We start from the raw sequence: 20918 nt of genomic DNA, 5'->3' as shown, positions 1-20918 counted from the left end.
TCGAAACACCAACCTATTGGTTAACAGCCGAACGCGCTAACCATTGAGCCACGGAAGCTCAGTAATTAAATGGTTGTCAGGTATTGTGGAGAAACCTTGTTTTTTACGCCATATCTGAGACACCACAAAACGCTCCCGGATGGGCTCGAACCACCAAACTTTCGGTTCGTCAGTTATTGTGGAAAACGTTTGACTTTTTACGTTACATCTGAGACCTCACAACACCGCTCCCAGATGGGCTCGAACCACCAACCTATTGGTTAACAGCCGAACGCGCTAACCATTGAGCCACGGAAGTTCAGAAATTAAATGTTCGTCAGTTATTGTGGAAAAACTATGACATTTTACGTTACATCTGAGACCTCACAACACCGCTTTCGGGTGGGCTCGAACCACCAACCTTTCGGTTAACAGCCGAACGCGCTAACCATTGCGCCACGGAAGCCCAAATATTAAATGGTCGTCAGGTATTGTGGAAAAACCGCGACTTTTTACGTCACATCTGAGACCTCACAACACCGCTCCCGGATGGGCACGAACCACCAACCTTTCGGTTCATAGCCGAACGCGCTAACCAATGCGCCACGGAAACCCAAAAATTCAATGGTCGTCAGGTATTGTGGAAAAACTTTAGTTTTTACGTTACATTTGAGATCCCACAACACCGGTCCCGGGTGGTCTCGAACCACCAACCTATTGGTTAACAGCCGAACGCGCTAACAATTAAGCCACGGAAGCTCAGAAATTAAATGTTTATCACGTATTGTGGAAAAGTTTTGAATTTTTATGCTACATCTGAGACCCCACAACACCGCTCCCGGGTGGGCTCGAACCACCAACCTATTGGTTAACAGCCGAACGCGCTAACCATTGAGCCACGGAAGCTCTGAAATTAAATGGTTATCACGTATTGTGGAAAAGTTTTGAATTTTTATGCTACATCTGAGACCCCACAACACCTCTCCCGGGTGGGCTCGAACCACCACTCTTTTGAATAACAGCTGAACGCGCTAACCATTGCGCCACGGAAGCCCAAAAATTGAATGGTCGTCAGGTATTGTGGAAAAACCTTGACTTTTTACGCCACATCTGAGACCTCACAACACCGGTTTCGGGTGGGCTCGAACCACCAACTTACTGGTTAACAGCCGAACGCGCTAACCATTGATCCACGGAAGTTCAGAAATTATATGGTTGTCTCGTATTGTGGAAAAACTTTGACTTTTTACGTCACATCTGAGACCTCACAACACCTCTCCCGGGTGGGCTCGAACCACCAAACTTTCGGTTAACAGCTGTACGCGCTAACCATTGAGCCACGGAAATTCAGAAATTAAATGTTTGTCCCGTATTGTTTAAAAGTTTTGAGTTTTTACGCTACATCTGAGACCCCACAACGCCTCTCCTGGGTGGGCTCGAAACACCAACCTTTCGGTTAACTGCTGAACGCGCTAACCATTGCGCCACGGAAGCCCAAATATTAAATGTTCGTCAGTTATTGTGGAAAAACTATGACATTTTACGTTACATCTGAGACCTCACAACACCGCTCCCGGATGGGCACGAACCACCAACCTTTCGGTTCATAGCCGAAAGCGCTAACCAATGCGGCACGGAAACCCAAAAATTAAATGGTTGTCAGGTATTGTGGAAAAACTTTGGTTTTTACGTTACATTTGAGATCCCACAACACCGGTCCCGGGTGGGCTCGAACCACCACTTTCAATGAGTGTTTTATAGGGAATTAAGCTGAATTCGGTTAAAAATTTCTCCAGAAAAAAATGCATTCAAAAAAGTACCGAAAAAATCGCATGTTTTTCTTCTTCAAGATACAAAATCCGTGACAACGATTTCTTATTGAAAAATTTAATTTTAACAGTTTTTTGATTGAATATCGTTACATTTGCTTGAATTAAAGCAAAAAGTATAAAAATAATGGTTTCAATGAATATATTTGAAAATAGTGAAGAAATACTCAAAGTATGATTCTTTGGCCGTGAAACGTCGATTTTGAAAATGTTATTAAAAATCGAGGTAAATTTTTAATTATTGTTCAATCGAGATGAAATCACTTTATATGAGTGTTTTATAGGGAATTAAGCTGAATTCGGTCAAACATTTCTCCAGAAAAAAATGCATTCAAAAGTGTACCGAAAAAATCGCATGTTTTTCTTCTTCAAGATACAAAATCCGTGACAACGATTTCTTATTGAAAAATTGAATTTTAACAGTTTTTTGAATGAATATCGTTATATTTGCTTGAATTAAAGCAAAAAGTATAAAAATAATGGTTTCAGTGGTTATATTTGAAAATAGTGAAGAAATACTCAAAATATGCTTCTTTGGCCGTGAAACGTCGATTTTGAAAATGTTATTAAAAATCGAGGTACATTTTTATTTATTGTTCAATCGAGATGAAATCACTTTTAATGAGTGTTTTATAGGGAATTAAGCTGAATTGGGTCAAAAATTTCTCCAGAAAAAAATGCATTCAAAAAAGTACCGAAAAAATCGCATGTTTTTCTTCTTCAAGATACAAAATCCGTGACAACGATTTCTTATTGAAAAATTTAATTTTAACAGTTTTTTGATTGAATATCGTTACATTTGCTTGAATTAAAGCAAAAAGTATAAAAATAATGGTTTCAGTGAACATATTTGAAAATAGTGAAGAAATACTACAGTCACTGGTAACAAGATCTAACTGCATTCTCGACGCTCCCACTACCGTGATTATTGCTATCTTTCTGTTGTGCCCTACTTGTGAGAAGTCAGTTCGCTTTCGCTCGTGATCGATTAGTTTTGTCGCCAAATCCGGCCCCATCGAAAACGAGTAACTAGCAAACCGTGTTAAAAAATCTTCTGTTATTGCGTCGCAACCTAAAAAAAATGGCGTGTAAATTCAAGACCAACGTAATTTCGTGAAACATTCAACGCCTGCTATATAAAAAATACAATCGAATATCTCTTATTTTATCAGCAACCGACGAAAAATATGGAATCTCAATTTTTCACTCTTCAGAGCACCAGCCACTGTGAACAAGGACTAACTGTATTCTATCTTTCAGGTATGAATGATCACCTTTAACGTATTCAACGTCTCGCCTTCCACTGTGATCGCTACCGTCGGCTTAGCTACTTGCAAATCGTCGTAAGTCATCCCGCTTTTGCTGGTGGACAGCTTTCTCCAAGACCCGTATTTGCCTCGTGATAAGTACCATTAACGCATAACTTACAATCCGTGCTGAAACAAAAAACATCCGTTCTTGCGTCGCTTAAAAAAGACCTGGCGTGCAAAGCCAAGAGCATCGGTCTTCTTAAAAAAATCAACGCCCGCTTCTAAAAAAAAAGAAAGGAACTACTCTCGCTTATCTCATCTACAACCGAGGATTTAAATTGTGATCTCAACGCTTTGGAGCTTCAGTCACTGGTAACAAGATCTAACTGCATTCTCGACGCTCCCACTACCGTGATTATTGCTATCTTTCTGTTGTGCCCTACTTGTGAGAAGTCAGTTCGCTTTCGCTCGTGATCGATTAGTTTTGTTGCCAAATCCGGCCCCATCAAAAACGAGTAACTAGCAAACCGTGCTAAAAAATCTTCTGTTATTGCGTCGCAACCTAAAAAAACTGGCGTGTAAATTCAAGACCAACGTACTTTCGTGAAACATTCAACGCCCGCTATATAAAAAATAAAATCGAATAACTCTTATCTTATCAGCAACCGACGAAAAATTTGGAATCTCAATTTTTCACACTTCAGAGCACCAGCCACTGTGAACAAGGACTAACTGTATTCTATCTTTCAGGTAGTATAGTATCTATTTTTTACACAATTATCTTTCACTGGTGCTCTCACAAAGAACTTATCCATCCACCGTAACTATGGCTGATACCCAAACAATCCTATCCGAATTACAAAAAATGAGGACAGAGGCTAGGAATGACAATACTGAAGTTGTTAAAAAAATTGAAGCTATCAATAGTAAAATTTCAGATACTAATATTAAGATAGATAAAATATGTCAGAAAGTAAACGAGCATAAATTGAGAATTGAAAAGCTAGAAAAACAGGCCGAGAAAATAGACACCTTAGAATTTGAAACAGGGGCTTTCGCTGAAGAGGTAAATGGGAAGCTAGATCAGAAAAATAAGGAGATCCAGGAATTACAAAAACAACTTGATATTCTTGAAACTGACAATCGCAAAAATAATATAGTAATAACAGGTCTACCAGAAAAAACAGGTGAAGATAGAAATAATCTGGCCAAGGAAGTCAACACTGTACTTAAGGAGTTATTAGGAATTGATTTTAAAATTTTCTCATATCAAGTGTCTAGGAGAGGCGAAAACCGGCGAATAATCTTAAAGCTAAATAACGCCGAACTTAAATCTATAATTCTAAAAAATGCTTATAAATTAAGAGGTTCAAAAATCTATATATCGCATGACTTTACAATACGACAGGAACTTGCAAGGTATCACTTAAGAAATTTTGTTAGAGAAAAGGGGAAAGAACACGCCAAATTTAAAACTAATTTTACTGTGGAATTTGAACATAACACTTACCATTTTAACGAAACTAAGCTCAGAGTTCAAATAAAACACTAAAACCGCATAAAAACAAAGCCTTTCGAATTTAATCCACATTTTTTAACCTGTAATGAAAGCTGTTTATGCCAATATAAGAAGTGCGAATTTAAATTTCCCTAGCCTTGTTAGCCACTATGCAAAGATAAAAATTGACATTTATGCTCTAACTGAAACATGGTTCCAGAATAATTATTCTGTCTACATCCCAAACTATCTTTTTACTGGTATTGGAAACAGACGAGGAGGCGGTGTGGGTTTTTATGTACATAAGGACATAAATTTCTCTATTTTAGAGGGAACTTGCGTATTTAATAGCGATATTGAGAGTTATGGTATAAAATTGCAAGACACTGGGGACGTTTTTGTTATTATATATCGACCACATTCTTCAAATTTTGACACATTCATAATGACTTGCGAATCTATTTTATGCACTGCAGGCAACTGCAAAGTTAACAAAACAGTACTTGGAGACTTTAATTTCGATTTTAATTCAGATACTCCCTGCCCACAATCTATAATAGATCTCTATTCTAGCTACGGTCTCAAGAGAATGATTTATGCCGCAACTAGGGTAACCTTAAGTACCTCGAGTTGCATAGACAATATATTTACGAGCGCTCAGGCCAATGCTGAAATATTTAGTGATATTGATGTCTCAGACCACCTACCCATCCTCCTTACTTATGATAAAGTCACAACCGGGAAATCCCAGCAAATCAGAGACCTAAGTCAAGCAAATCTTTTAAAATTTGCCAACATTGTCAGTAATATTAATTGGACTGATCTGTACAGCCAGAAAGACTCAGACCTTGCTTATAACTTCTTTGAAGACAAGATAACCGCCGCCTATAATAATAGTTTCAAAATTAAAACTATAAAATTTTCCCCCGAATCCTGGATTACAGAAAACGTAAAACAATCAATTAGAATCAAAAGAAAACTGTTTAAAATTTACAGGAAAAAACCTACCATAGAAAACCATAAGGAATATACCACCTACAGAAATTCTTTAAATAACCAAATACGAAATGCTAGAAGTACATACATTAGAAATAAGATATCTAAGGCCACATCAAATAAATCCAAGTGGAAAATAATAAATGAAACAACCGGCAGGCTAAAATCGAATTCGAAGATTCCTGGTAGTATCAAACCTAACGCTATTAATATACATTTTACAACAGTTATTGATTCAACCCGAAATTTTAACGTACCGCTTATGTTTAAATCAAACCCATCAACCTTTGCCCTATTTAAAACTTTTGAACTTGAGGTAAAGAATGTAATTGACGGTCTACCTCAATCATCTGCACCAGGAAAAGATGAAATACACCCCAAACCCTTAAAATTTGTAGCAAACTATTTAATAGGTCCCCTTGTCTTCCTAATCAACCTCTCGGTCGCCACAGGAGTTTATCCTGGACGGCTAAAACTGGCAATGATAACACCAATTTTAAAAAAAGGTGATCCTCTTATCCTTAGTAACTATAGACCTATATCTGTACTCTCGACATTTGCTAAAATTTATGACAAACTTTTTTTAAATAGGCTGAGCTCTTTTTGTGATAAATACAATATCTTATCGACAAACCAATTTGGGTTTCGTAAAGATAGTAGTACCGAGCTAGCCATAACTAACTTATATAAGTCAATTTTGAATGCACTTGACAAGTCATGGTATTGCCTAGGGATTTTTCTTGACCTTGAAAAAGCTTTCGATAGTGTGCCTCATAAAAGACTATTAGATAAACTGGATCGACTGGGTATAAGAGGACTGTCTCTGAAATGGATATCAAGTTACCTCTCAAATCGGAAATGCTCAACCAAATTAAATAATAATATATCAGATTCGCTGGACATAACTATCGGTGTCCCTCAAGGTTCGGTATTATCCCCACTGCTTTTTAATCTATATATTAACGATATAGTAGAAAAGCTACCCAAAGAGCTTCTTCGTCTTTATGCAGATGACACAATTTTACTATTGGAAAATAAGCACTTACCTGCTTTAATATTGCAAGGAAACACGTATTTACAAATTATAAACTCTTGGCTAGAGGAAAACGGTCTAAAATTGAACAAATTAAAAACAGAATATATTGTTTTCGCCAACCATGGGAAAAGAATAGAGGACACTATCTGTAAGATAGAAATTGGTGGTACAGCTATAAATCGAGTATATACGTATAAGTACCTGGGGATATGGTTTGACCATCAAGTAAATTGGAATGAGCATATAAATTATCTTTGGAAAAAATTATCTAACACATCCTATCTTATCAAACAAGGTAGTATGTTATTCCCAAGATGTATTCTATTCGAACTATACTATAGTATGTTCTATTCCTTATTGATATACGGCTTGGTCGCGTGGGGTAATACCTCTCAACACAACTTAAACAGAATCAATATCCTGCAAAAAAGAGTTCTCAGAAGTATTTATAACGTGAACTGGTTATCACATACAAAAATATTATATGCAAAAAGTAAAACGTTAGACATATTTCAAATTATTAAGTATAATAATCTAATATTTATTCATAAAAATATTAATGGTGTACATAAACTATTTAATACAACATCCTCTAACATATTAACAAGAACAAACAATATTTTAGAATGCCCCCAATGCAAAACTTCAAAAAAGCTAAACTGAATCTTTTATGTAGGAGTAAAACTATACAACCAAATTTATTTACTTATATGTGATACCAAATCCTTTGCTTTAGTTAAAAAAAAACTTAAAATTCATATACTTAATGGCAGTGTGTAGCCATCTTTGATCTATTTGTTTATTTATTTTTTTATTTATATATTTATTTATTCCTGATTTTGATTGTTTTATTTAAAGAAAAACAACTCTTTTATATTTTATATTAAACGAAGTAAAAAAGTCATGCTTTACAAAAGATATTAAACTATATTCATGTATTTGCAAAACTTTATTTAAATTTTAATTTATATTTTTTTATGGTTATTCTCTTTTAATGTTCTTTATCTAATTTTGTTGTCCAATTGACGTTAATCTTAAGAAATTTAAGGAGGGCAATAAGTCGCTTGAAGACTTGGTCCCTCCTCATGAGCTTTTGTACTAAACTATGCCAAATAAACTTTGAAACTTTGAAACTTATAAAAAAAAAAAAAAATACTCAAAGTATGCTTCTTTGGCCGTGAAACGTCGATTTCGAAAATGTTATTAAAAATCGAGGTACATTTTTATTTATTGTTCAATCGAGATGAAATCACTTTTAATGAGTGTTTTATAGGGAGTTAAGCTGAATTCGGTCAAAAATTTCTCCAGAAAAAAATGCATTCAAAAAAGTACCGAAAAAATCGCATGTTTTTCTTCTTCAAGATACAAAATCCGTGACAACGATTTCTTATTGAAAAATTGAATTTTAACAGTTTTCAAAGTTTCAAAGTTTCAAAGTTTCAAAGTTTATTTGGCATAGTTTAGTACAAAAGCTCATGAGGAGGGACCAAGTCTTCAAGCGACTTATTTCCCTCCTTAAATTTCTTAAGATTAACGTCAATTGGACAACAAAATTAGATAAAGAACATTAAAAGAGAATAACCATAAAAAAATAATATAAATTAAAATTTAAATAAAGTTTTGCAATACATGGATATAGTTTAATATCTTTTGTAAAGCATGACTTTTTTACTTCGTTTAATATAAAATATGAACGAGTTATTGTTTTTCTTTGAATAAAACAATCAAAATCAGGAATAAATAAATATATAAATAAAAAAATAAATAAACAAGTAGATCAAAGATGGCTACACACTGCCATTAAGTATATGAATTTTAAGTTTTTTGATTGAATATCGTTACATTTGCTTGAATTAAAGCAAAAAGTATAAAAATAATGGTTTCAGTGTGGAAAAACTTTGGGTTTTTACGTTACATTAGAGATCCCACAACACCGCTCCCGGATGGGCTCGAACCACCAACCTTTCGGTTAACAGCCGAACGCGCTAACCATTGCGCCACGGAAGCCCAGATATTAAATGTTCGTCAGTTATTGTGGAAAAACTATGACATTTTACGTTACATCTGAGACCTCACAACACCGCTTTCGGGTGGGCTCGAACCACCAACCTTTCGGTTCATAGCCGAACGCGCTAACCAATGCGGCACGGAAACCCAAAAATTAAATGGTTGTCAGGTATTGTGGAAAAACTTTGGTTTTTACGTTACATTTGAGATCCCACAACACCGGTCCCGGGTGGGCTCGAACCACCACTTTCAATGAGTGTTTTATAGGGAATTAAGCTGAATTCGGTCAAAAATTTCTCCAGAAAAAAATGCATTCAAAAAAGTACCGAAAAAATCGCAGGTTTTTCATCTTCAAGACACAAAATCCGTGAATACGATTTCTTATTGAAAATTGAATTTTTACAGTTTTTTGAATGAATATCGTTACATTGCTTGAATTAAAGCAAAAAGTATAAAAATAATGGTTTCAATGAATATATTTGAAAATAGTGAAGAATTACTCAAAGTATGCTTCTTTGGCCGTGAAACGTCGATTTTGAAAATGTTATTAAAAATCGAGGTAAATTTTTAATTATTGTTCAATCGAGATGAAATCACTTTCAATGAATGTTTTATAGGGAATTAAGCTGAATTCGGTCAAAAATTTCTCCAGAAAAAAATGCATTCAAAAGTGTACCGAAAAAATCGCATGTTTTTCTTCTTCAAGATACAAAATCCGTGACAACGATTTCTTATTGAAAAATTGAATTTTAACAGTTTTTTGAATGAATATCGTTACATTTGCTTGAATTAAAGCAAAAAGTATAAAAATAATGGTTTCAGCGGTTATATTTGAAAATAGTGAAGAAATACTCAAAATATGCTTCTTTGGCCGTGAAACGTCGATTTTGAAAATGTTATTAAAAATCGAGGTACATTTTTATTTATTGTTCAATCGAGATAAAATCACTTTTAATGAGTGTTTTATAGGGAATTAAGCTGAATTCGGTCAAAAATTTCTCCAGAAAACAAAGCATTCAAAAAAGTACCGAAAAAATCGCATGTTTTTCTTCTTCAAGATACAAAATCCGTGACAACGATTTCTTATTGAAAAATTTAATTTTAACAGTTTTTTGATTGAATATCGTTACATTTGCTTAAATTAAAGCAAAAAGTATAAAAATAATGGTTTCAGTGAACATATTTGAAAATAGTGAAGAAATACTCAAAGTATGCTTCTTTGGCCGTGAAACGTCGATTTTGAAAATGTTATTAAAAATCGAGGTACATTTTTATTTATTGTTCAATCGAGATGAAATCACTTTTAATGAGTGTTTTATAGGGAATTAAGCTGAATTCGGTCAAAAATTTCTCCAGAAAAAAATGCATTCAAAAAAGTACCGAAAAAATCGCATGTTTTTCTTCTTCAAGATACAAAATCCGTGACAACGATTTCTTATTGAAAAATTGAATTTTAACAGTTTTTTGAATGAATATCGTTACATTTGCTTGAATTAAAGCCAAAAGTATAAAAATAATGGTTTCAGTGGTTATATTTGAAAATAGTGAAGAAATACTCAAAATATGCTTCTTTGGCCGTGAAACGTCGATTTTGAAAATGTTATTAAAAATCGAGGTACATTTTTATTTATTGTTCAATCGAGATGAAATCACTTTTAATGAGTGTTTTATAGGGAATTAAGCTGAATTCGGTCAAAAATATCTCCAGAAAAAAATGCATTCAAAAAAGTACCGAAAAAATCGCATGTTTTTCTTCTTCAAGATACAAAATCCGTGACAATGATTTCTTATTGAAAAATTTAATTTTAACAGTTTTTTGATTGAATATCGTTACATTTGCTTGAATTAAAGCAAAAAGTATAAAAATAATGGTTTCAGTGAATATATTTGTAAATGGTGAAGAAATACTCAAAATATGCTTTGTTGGCGGTGAATCGTCGATTTTTAATATGTTATTAAAAATCGAGGTAAATTTTTAATTATTGTTCAATCGAGATGAAATCACTTTCAATGAGTGTTTTATAGGGAATTAAGCTGAATTCGGTCAAACATTTCTCCAGAAAAAAATGCATTCAAAAGTGTACCGAAAAAATCGCATGTTTTTTTTCTTCAAGATACAAAATCCGTGACAACGATTTCTTATTTAAAATTGAATTTTAACAGTTTTCAAAGTTTCAAAGTTTCAAAGTTTCAAAGTTTATTTGGCATAGTTTAGTACAAAAGCTCATGAGGAGGGACCAAGTCTTCAAGCGACTTATTTCCCTCCTTAAATTTCTTAAGATTAACGTCAATTGGACAACAAAATTAGATAAAGAACATTAAAAGAGAATAACCATAAAAAAATAATATAAATTAAAATTTAAATAAAGTTTTGCAAATACATGGATATAGTTTAATATCTTTTGTAAAGCATAACTTTTTTACTTCGTTTAATATAAAATATGAACGAGTTATTGTTTTTCTTTGAATAAAACAATCAAAATCAGGAATAAATAAATATATAAATAAAAAAATAAATAAACAAGTAGATCAAAGATGGCTACACACTGCCATTAAGTATATGAATTTTAAGTTTTTTGATTGAATATCGTTACATTTGCTTGAATTAAAGCAAAAAGTATAAAAATAATGGTTTCAGTGTGGAAAAACTTTGGGTTTTTACGTTACATTAGAGATCCCACAACACCGCTCCCGGATGGGCTCGAACCACCAACCTTTCGGTTAACAGCCGAACGCGCTAACCATTGCGCCATGGAAGCCCAAATATTAAATGTTCGTCAGTTATTGTGGAAAAACTATGACATTTTACGTTACATCTGAGACCTCACAACACCGCTTTCGGGTGGGCTCGAACCACCAACCGTTCGGTTAACAGCCGAACGCGCTAACCATTGCGCCACGGAAGCCCAAATATTAAATGGTCGTCAGGTATTGTGGAAAAACTCTGACTTTTTACGTCACATCTGAGACTTCACAACACCGCTCCCGGATGGGCACGAACCACCAACCTTTCGGTTCATAGCCGAACGCGCTAACCAATGCGGCACGGAAACCCAAAAATTAAATGGTTGTCAGGTATTGTGGAAAAACTTTGGTTTTTACGTTACATTTGAGATCCCACAACACCGGTCCCGGGTGGGCTCGAACCACCACTTTCAATGAGTGTTTTATAGGGAATTAAGCTGAATTCGGTCAAAAATTTCTCCAGAAAAAAATGCATTCAAAAAAGTACCGAAAAAATCGCAGGTTTTTCTTCTTCAAGACACAAAATCCGTGAATACGATTTCTTATTGAAAATTGAATTTTAACAGTTTTTTGAATGAATATCGTTACATTGCTTGAATTAAAGCAAAAAGTATAAAAATAATGGTTTCAATGAATATATTTGAAAATAGTGAAGAATTACTCAAAGTATGCTTCTTTGGCCGTGAAACGTCGATTTTGAAAATGTTATTAAAAATCGAGGTAAATTTTTAATTATTGTTCAATCGAGATGAAATCACTTTCAATGAATGTTTTATAGGGAATTAAGCTGAATTCGGTCAAAAATTTCTCCAGAAAAAAATGCATTCAAAAGTGTACCGAAAAAATCGCATGTTTTTCTTCTTCAAGATACAAAATCCGTGACAACGATTTCTTATTGAAAAATTGAATTTTAACAGTTTTTTGAATGAATATCGTTACATTTGCTTGAATTAAAGCAAAAAGTATAAAAATAATGGTTTCAGCGGTTATATTTGAAAATAGTGAAGAAATACTCAAAATATGCTTCTTTGGCCGTGAAACGTCGATTTTGAAAATGTTATTAAAAATCGAGGTACATTTTTATTTATTGTTCAATCGAGATAAAATCACTTTTAATGAGTGTTTTATAGGGAATTAAGCTGAATTCGGTCAAAAATTTCTCCAGAAAACAAAGCATTCAAAAAAGTACCGAAAAAATCGCATGTTTTTCTTCTTCAAGATACAAAATCCGTGACAACGATTTCTTATTGAAAAATTTAATTTTAACAGTTTTTTGATTGAATATCGTTACATTTGCTTAAATTAAAGCAAAAAGTATAAAAATAATGGTTTCAGTGAACATATTTGAAAATAGTGAAGAAATACTCAAAGTATGCTTCTTTGGCCGTGAAACGTCGATTTTGAAAATGTTATTAAAAATCGAGGTACATTTTTATTTATTGTTCAATCGAGATGAAATCACTTTTAATGAGTGTTTTATAGGGAATTAAGCTGAATTCGGTCAAAAATTTCTCCAGAAAAAAATGCATTCAAAAAAGTACCGAAAAAATCGCATGTTTTTCTTCTTCAAGATACAAAATCCGTGACAACGATTTCTTATTGAAAAATTGAATTTTAACAGTTTTTTGAATGAATATCGTTACATTTGCTTGAATTAAAGCCAAAAGTATAAAAATAATGGTTTCAGTGGTTATATTTTAAAATAGTGAAGAAATACTCAAAATATGCTTCTTTGGCCGTGAAACGTCGATTTTGAAAATGTTATTAAAAATCGAGGTACATTTTTATTTATTGTTCAATCGAGATGAAATCACTTTTAATGAGTGTTTTATAGGGAATTAAGCTGAATTCGGTCAAAAATATCTCCAGAAAAAAATGCATTCAAAAAAGTACCGAAAAAATCGCATGTTTTTCTTCTTCAAGATACAAAATCCGTGACAATGATTTCTTATTGAAAAATTTAATTTTAACAGTTTTTTGATTGAATATCGTTACATTTGCTTGAATTAAAGCAAAAAGTATAAAAATAATGGTTTCAGTGAATATATTTGTAAATAGTGAAGAAATACTCAAAATATGCTTTGTTGGCGGTGAAACGTCGATTTTTAAAATGTTATTAAAAATCGAGGTAAATTTTTAATTATTGTTCAATCGAGATGAAATCACTTTCAATGAGTGTTTTATAGGGAATTAAGCTGAATTCGGTCAAACATTTCTCCAGAAAAAAATGCATTCAAAAGTGTACCGAAAAAATCGCATGTTTTTTTTCTTCAAGATACAAAATCCGTGACAACGATTTCTTATTTAAAATTGAATTTTAACAGTTTTCAAAGTTTCAAAGTTTCAAAGTTTATTTGGCATAGTTTAGTACAAAAGCTCATGAGGAGGGACGAAGTCTTCAAGCGACTTATTTCCCTCCTTAAATTTCTTAAGATTAACGTCAATTGGACAACAAAATTAGATAAAGAACATTAAAAGAGAATAACCATAAAAAAATAATATAAATTAAAATTTAAATAAAGTTTTGCAAATACATGGATATAGTTTAATATCTTTTGTAAAGCATGACTTTTTTACTTCGTTTAATATAAAATATGAACGAGTTATTGTTTTTCTTTGAATAAAACAATCAAAATCAGGAATAAATAAATATATAAATAAAAAAATAAATAAACAAGTAGATCAAAGATGGCTACACACTGCCATTAAGTATATGAATTTTAAGTTTTTTGATTGAATATCGTTACATTTGCTTGAATTAAAGCAAAAAGTATAAAAATAATGGTTTCAGTGTGGAAAAACTTTGGGTTTTTACGTTACATTAGAGATCCCACAACACCGCTCCCGGATGGGCTCGAACCACCAACCTTTCGGTTAACAGCCTAACGCGCTAACCATTGCGCCATGGAAGCCCAAATATTAAATGTTCGTCAGTTATTGTGGAAAAACTATGACATTTTACGTTACATCTGAGACCTCACAACACCGCTTTCGGGTGGGCTCGAACCACCAACCTTTCGGTTAACAGCCGAACGCGCTAACCATTGCGCCACGGAAGCCCAAATATTAAATGGTCGTCAGGTATTGTGGAAAAACCTCGACTTTTTACTTCACATCTGAGACATCACAACACCGCTCATGGGTACGCTCGAACCACCAACCTTTTGAATAACAGTTGAGCGCGCTAACCATTGCACCACGGAAGCACAGAAATTAAATGTTCGTCAGGTATTGTGGAAAAACTCTGACTTTTTACGTCACATCTGAGACCTCACAACACCGCTCCCGGATGGGCTCGAACCACCAACCTTTCGGTTAACAGCCGAACGCGCTAACCATTCGCCAAGGACGCCCAAAAATTAAATGGTCGTCAGGTATTGTGGAAAAACTTTGGCTATTTACGTTACATTTGAGATCCAAAAACACCGCTCCCGGGTGGGCTCGAACCACCAACCTTTCGGTTAACAGCTGAACGCGCTGACCATTGCGCCACTGAAGCCCAAAAATTAAATTTTCGTCAGGTATTGAGGTAAAACTTTGACTTTTTACGCTACATCTGAGACCTCACAATACTTCTCCCGGGTGGGCTCGAACCACCAACCTTTCGATTAACAGCTGAACGCCCTAACCATTCCGCCACGGAAGCCCAAAAATTAAATGCTCGTCAAGTATTGTGGAAAAACTCTGACATTTTACGTTACACCTGAGACGTCACAACACCGCTCCCGGGAGGGCTCGAACCACCAACCTATTGGTTAACAGCCGAACGCTCTAACCATTGAGCCACGGAAGCTCAGAAATTAAATGGTTGTCACGTATTGTGGAAAAGTTTTGACTTTTTACGCTACATCTGAGACCCCACAACAACTCTCCCGGGTGGGCTCGAACCTTCAACCTTTCGATTAACAGCTGAACGCGCTAATCATTGCGCCACGGAAGCCCAAAAATTAAATGTTCGTCAGGTATTGTGGAAAAACTCTGACATTTTACGTTACATCTGAGACCTCACAACACCGCTCCCGGATGGACTCGGACCACCAACCTATTGGTTAACAGCCGAACGCGCTAACTATTGAGCCACGGAAGCTCAGAAATTAAATGGTTGTCAGGTATTGTGGATAAGTAATGACTTATTACGTTACATCTGAGACCCTACAACACCTCTCCCGGTTTGGCTCGAACCACCAACCTTTCGATTAACAGCTGAACGCGCTAACCATTGCGCCACGGAAGCCCAAAAATTAAATGGTCGTCAGGTATTGTGAAAAACCTTGACTTTTTACGTCACATCTGAGACGTCACAACACCGCTCCCGGATGGGCTCGAACCACCAACCTATTGGTTAACAGCCGAACGCGCTAACCATTGAGCCACGGAAGCTCAGAAATTAAATGGTTGTCACGTATTGTGGAAAAGTTTTGACTTTTTACGCTACATGTGAGACCCCACAACAACTCTCCCGGGTGGGCTCGAACCTTCAACCTTTCGATTAACAGCTGAACGCGCTAATCATTGCGCCACGGAAGCCCAAAAATTAAATGTTCGTCAGGTATTGTGGAAAAACTCTGACATTTTACGTTACATCTGAGACCTCACAACACCGCTCCCGGATGGGCTTGAACCACCAACCTTTCGATTAACAGTTGAACGCGCTAATAATTGCGCCACGGAAGCCCAAAAATTAAATGTTCGTCAGGTATTGTGGAAAAACTCTGACATTTTACGTTACATCTGAGACGTCACAACACCGCTCCCGGATGGGCTCGAGCCACCAACCTTTCGGTTAAAAGCTGAACGCTCTAATCATTGCACCACGGAAGCCCAAAAATTTAATGTTCGTCAGGTATTGTGGAAAAACTCTGACATTTTACGTTACATCTGAGACCTCACAACACCGCTCCCGGATGGGCTCAAACCACCAACCTATTGGTTAACAGCCGAACGCGCTAACCATTGCGCCACGGAAGCCCAAAAATTAAAAGGTCGTCAGGTGTTGTGGAAAAAACCTTGACATCTGAGACGTCACAACACCGCTCCCGGATGGGCTCGAACCACACACCTATTGGTAAACAGCCGAACGCGCTAACCTTTGAGCCACGGAAGCTCAGAAATTGAATGGTTGTCAGGTATTGTGGATAAGTTATGACTTTTTACGTTACATCTGAGACCCTACAACACCTCTTCCGGTTGGGCTCGAACCACCAACCTTTCGGTTAACAGCCGAACGCGCTAACCATTGCGCCAAGGAAGCCCAAAAATTTTAAGGGTCGTCAGGTATTGTGGCAAAACTTTGGCTTTCTACGTTACATTTGAGATCCCACACCACCGCTCCCGGGTGGGCTCGAACCATCAACCTATTGGTTAACAGCCGAACGCGCTAACCTTTGAGCCACGGAAGCTCAGAAATTAAATGGTTGTCAGGTATTGTGGATAAGTTATGACTTTTTACGTTACATCTGAGACCCTATAACACCTCTTCCGGTTGGGCTCGAACCACCAACCTTTCGGTTAACAGCCGAACGCGCTAACCATTGCGCCAAGGAAGCCCAAAAATTTTAAGGGTCGTCAGGTATTGTGGCAAAACTTTGGCTTTCTACGTTACATTTGAGATCCCACACCACCGCTCCCGGGTGGGCTCGAACCACCAACCTATTGGTTAACAGCCGAACGCGCTAACCATTGAGCCACGGAAGCTCAGAAATTAAATGGTTGTCACGTATTGTGGATAAGTTTTGACTTTTTACGTTACATCTGAGACCTCACAACACCGCTCCCGGATGGGCTCGAACCACCAACCTATTGGTTAACAGCCGAACGCGCTAACCATTGCGCCACGGAAGCCCAAAAATTAAATGGTCGTCAGGTGTTGTGGAAAAAACCTTGACTTTTTACGTCACATCTGAGACGTCACAACACCGCTCCCGGATGGGCTCGAACCACACACCTATTGGTTAACAGCCGAACGCGCTAACCTTTGAGCCACGGAAGCTCAGAAATTAAATGGTTGTCAGGTATTGTGGATAAGTTATGACTTTTTACGTTACATCTGAGACCCTACAACACCTCTTCCGGTTGGGCTCGAACCACCAACCTTTCGGTTAACAGCCGAACGCGCTAACCATTGCGCCAAGGAAGCCCAAAAATTTAATGGTCGTCAGGTATTGTGGCAAAACTTTGGCTTTCTACGTTACATTTGAGATCCCACAACACCGGTCCCGGGTGGGCTCGAACCACCACTTTCAATGAGTGTTTTATAGGGAATTAAGCTGAATTCGGTCAAAAATTTCTCCAGAAAAAAATGCATTCAAAAAAGTACCGAAAAAATCGCAGGTTTTTCTTCTTCAAGACACAAAATCCGTGAATACGATTTCTTATTGAAAATTGAATTTTAACAGTTTTTTGAATGAATATCGTTACATTGCTTGAATTAAAGCAAAAAGTATAAAAATAATGGTTTCAATGAATATATTTGAAAATAGTGAAGAATTACTCAAAGTATGCTTCGTTGGCGGTGAAACATCGATTTTTAAAATGTTATTAAAAATCGAGGTAAATTTTTAATTATTGTTCAATCGAGATGAAATCACTTTCAATGAGTGTTTTATTGGGAATTAAGCTGAATTCGGTATAAAATTTCTCCAGAAAAAAATGCATTCAAAAGTGTACCGAAAAAATCGCATGTTTTTCTTCTTCAAGATACAAAATCCGTGACAACGATTTCTTATTGAAAAATTGAATTTTAACAGTTTTTTGAATGAATATCGTTACATTTGCTTGAATTAAAGCAAAAAGTATAAAAATAATGGTTTCAGCGGTTATATTTTAAAATAGTGAAGAAATACTCAAAATATGCTTCTTTGGCCGTGAAACGTCGATTTTGAAAATGTTATTAAAAATCGAGGTACATTTTTATTTATTGTTCAATCGAGATGAAATCACTTTTAATGAGTGTTTTATAGGGAATTAAGCTGAATTCGGTCAAAAATATCTCCAGAAAAAAATGCATTCAAAAAGTACCGAAAAAATCGCATGTTTTTCTTCTTCAAGATACAAAATCCGTGACAATGATTTCTTATTGAAAAATTTAATTTTAACAGTTTTTTGATTGAATATCGTTACATTTGCTTGAATTAAAGCAAAAAGTATAAAAATAATGGTTTCAGTGAATATATTTGTAAATAGTGAAGAAATACTCAAAATATGCTTTGTTGGCGGTGAAACGTCGATTTTTAAAATGTTATTAAAAATCGAGGTAAATTTTTAATTATTGTTCAATCGAGATGAAATCACTTTCAATGAGTGTTTTATAGGGAATTAAGCAGAATTCGGTCAAACATTTCTCCAGAAAAAAATGCATTCAAAAGTGTACCGAAAAAATCGCATGTTTTTTTTCTTCAAGATACAAAATCCGTGACAACGATTTCTTATTTAAAATTGAATTTTAACAGTTTTTTGAATGAATATCGTTACATTTGCTTGAATTAAAGCAAAAAGTATAAAAATAATGGTTTCAGCGGTTATATTTTAAAATAGTGAAGAAATACTCAAAATATGCTTCTTTGGCCGTGAAACGTCGATTTTGAAAATGTTATTAAAAATCGAGGTACATTTTTATTTATTGTTCAATCGAGATAAAATCACTTTTAATGAGTGTTTTATAGGGAATTAAGCTGAATTCGGTCAAAAATTTCTCCAGAAAAAAATGCATTCAAAAATGTACCGAAAAAATCGCATGTTTTTCTTCTTCAAGATACAAAATCCGTGACAACGATTTCTTATTGAAAAATTTAATTTTAACAGTTTTTTGATTGAATATCGTTACATTTGCTTGAATTAAAGCAAAAAGTATAAAAATAATGGTTTCAGTGAACATATTTGAAAATAGTGAAGAAATACTCAAAGTATGCTTCTTTGGCCGTGAAACGTCGATTTTGAAAATTTTATTAAAAATCGAGATACATTTTTATTTATTGTTCAATCGAGATGAAATCACTTTTAATGAGTGTTTTATAGGGAATTAAGCTGAATTCGGTCAAAAATTTCTCCAGAAAAAAATGCATTCAAAAAAGTACCGAAAAAATCGCAAGTTTTTCTTCTTCAAGATACAAAATCCGTGACAACGATTTCTTATTGAAAAATTGAATTTTAACAGTTTTCAAAGTTTCAAATTTTCAAAGTCTATTTGGCATAGTTTAGTACAAAAGCTCATGAGGAGGGACCAAGTCTTCAAGCGACTTATTGCCCTCCTTAAATTTCTTAAGATTAACGTCAATTGGACAACAAAATTAGATAAAGAACATTAAAAGAGAATAACCGTAAAAAAAATAATATAAATTAAAATTTAAATAAAGTTTTGCAAATACATGGATATAGTTTAATATCTTTTGTAAAGCATGACTTTTTTACTTCGTTTAATATAAAATATGAACGAGTTATTGTTTTTCTTTAAATAAAACAATCAAAATCAGGAATAAATAAATATATAAATAAAAAAATAAATAAACAAGTAGATCAAAGATGGCTACACACTGCCATTAAGTATATGAATTTTAAGTTTTTTGATTGAATATCGTTACATTTGCTTGAATTAAAGCAAAAAGTATAAAAATAATGGTTTCAGTGTGGAAAAACTTTAGGTTTTTACGTTACATTAGAGATCCCACAACACCGCTCCCGGGTGGGCTCTAACCACCAACCTATCGGTTAACAGCCGAACGCGCTAACCATTGCGCAACGGAAGCCCAAATATTAAATGGTCGTCAGGTATTGTGGAAAAGCTCTGACTTTTTACGTCACATCTGAGACCTCACAACACCTCTCTCGGATGGGCACGAACCACCAACCTTTCGGTTCATAGCCGAACGCGCTAACCAATGCGCAACGGAAGCCCAAATATTAAATGGTCGTCAGGTATTGAGGTAAAACTTTGACTTTTTACTTCACATCTGAGACCTCACAACACCGCTCCCGGATGGGCTCGAACCACCAACCTTTCGGTTAACAGCCGAACGCGCTAACCATTGCGCCACGGAAGCCCAAATATTAAATGTTCGTCAGTTATTGTGGAAAAACTATGACATTTTACGTTACATCTGAGACCTCACAACACCGCTTTCGGGTGGGCTCGAACCACTAACCTTTCGGTTAACAGCCGAACGCGCTAACCATTGCGCCACGGAAGCCCAAATATTAAATGGTAGTCAGGTATTGTGGAAAAACCTCGACTTTTTACGTCACATCTGAGACATCACAACACCGCTCCCGGGTACGCTCGAACCACCAACCTTTTGAATAACAGTTGAGCGCGCTAACCATTGCGCCACGGAAGCACAGAAATTAAATGTTCGTCAGGTATTGTGGAAAAGCTCTGACTTTTTACGTCACATCTGAGACCTCACAACACCTCTCTCGGATGGGCACGAACCACCAACCTTTCGGTTCATAGCCGAACGCGCTAACCAATGCGCAACGGAAGCCCAAATATTAAATGGTCGTCAGGTATTGAGGTAAAACTTTGACTTTTTACTTCACATCTGAGACCTCACAACACCGCTCCCGGATGGGCTCGAACCACCAAC

At 35.3% G+C, this 20918-nt stretch overlaps 1 non-coding gene across 1 annotated transcript; it reads right to left on the bottom strand.

Annotated features, from left to right (window-relative positions):
- Positions 1 to 519: 519 nt before the first annotated feature.
- TRNAH-AUG (transfer RNA histidin (anticodon AUG)) lies at positions 520 to 592 on the bottom strand. The gene has a single exon. It is a non-coding gene; the product is annotated as a tRNA-His (tRNA).
- Positions 593 to 20918: the final 20326 nt, after the last annotated feature.

Source organism: Phalangium opilio, unplaced genomic scaffold, assembly GCF_054372755.1.
Source record: "Phalangium opilio isolate 3A_F unplaced genomic scaffold, DU_Popi_V2 ptg000329l_1, whole genome shotgun sequence".
NCBI classification, from domain to species: Eukaryota; Metazoa; Arthropoda; class Arachnida; order Opiliones; family Phalangiidae; genus Phalangium; species Phalangium opilio.
The sequence above is the reverse complement of the archived record's forward strand: the minus strand, read 5'-3'. Positions and strand labels throughout refer to the sequence as shown.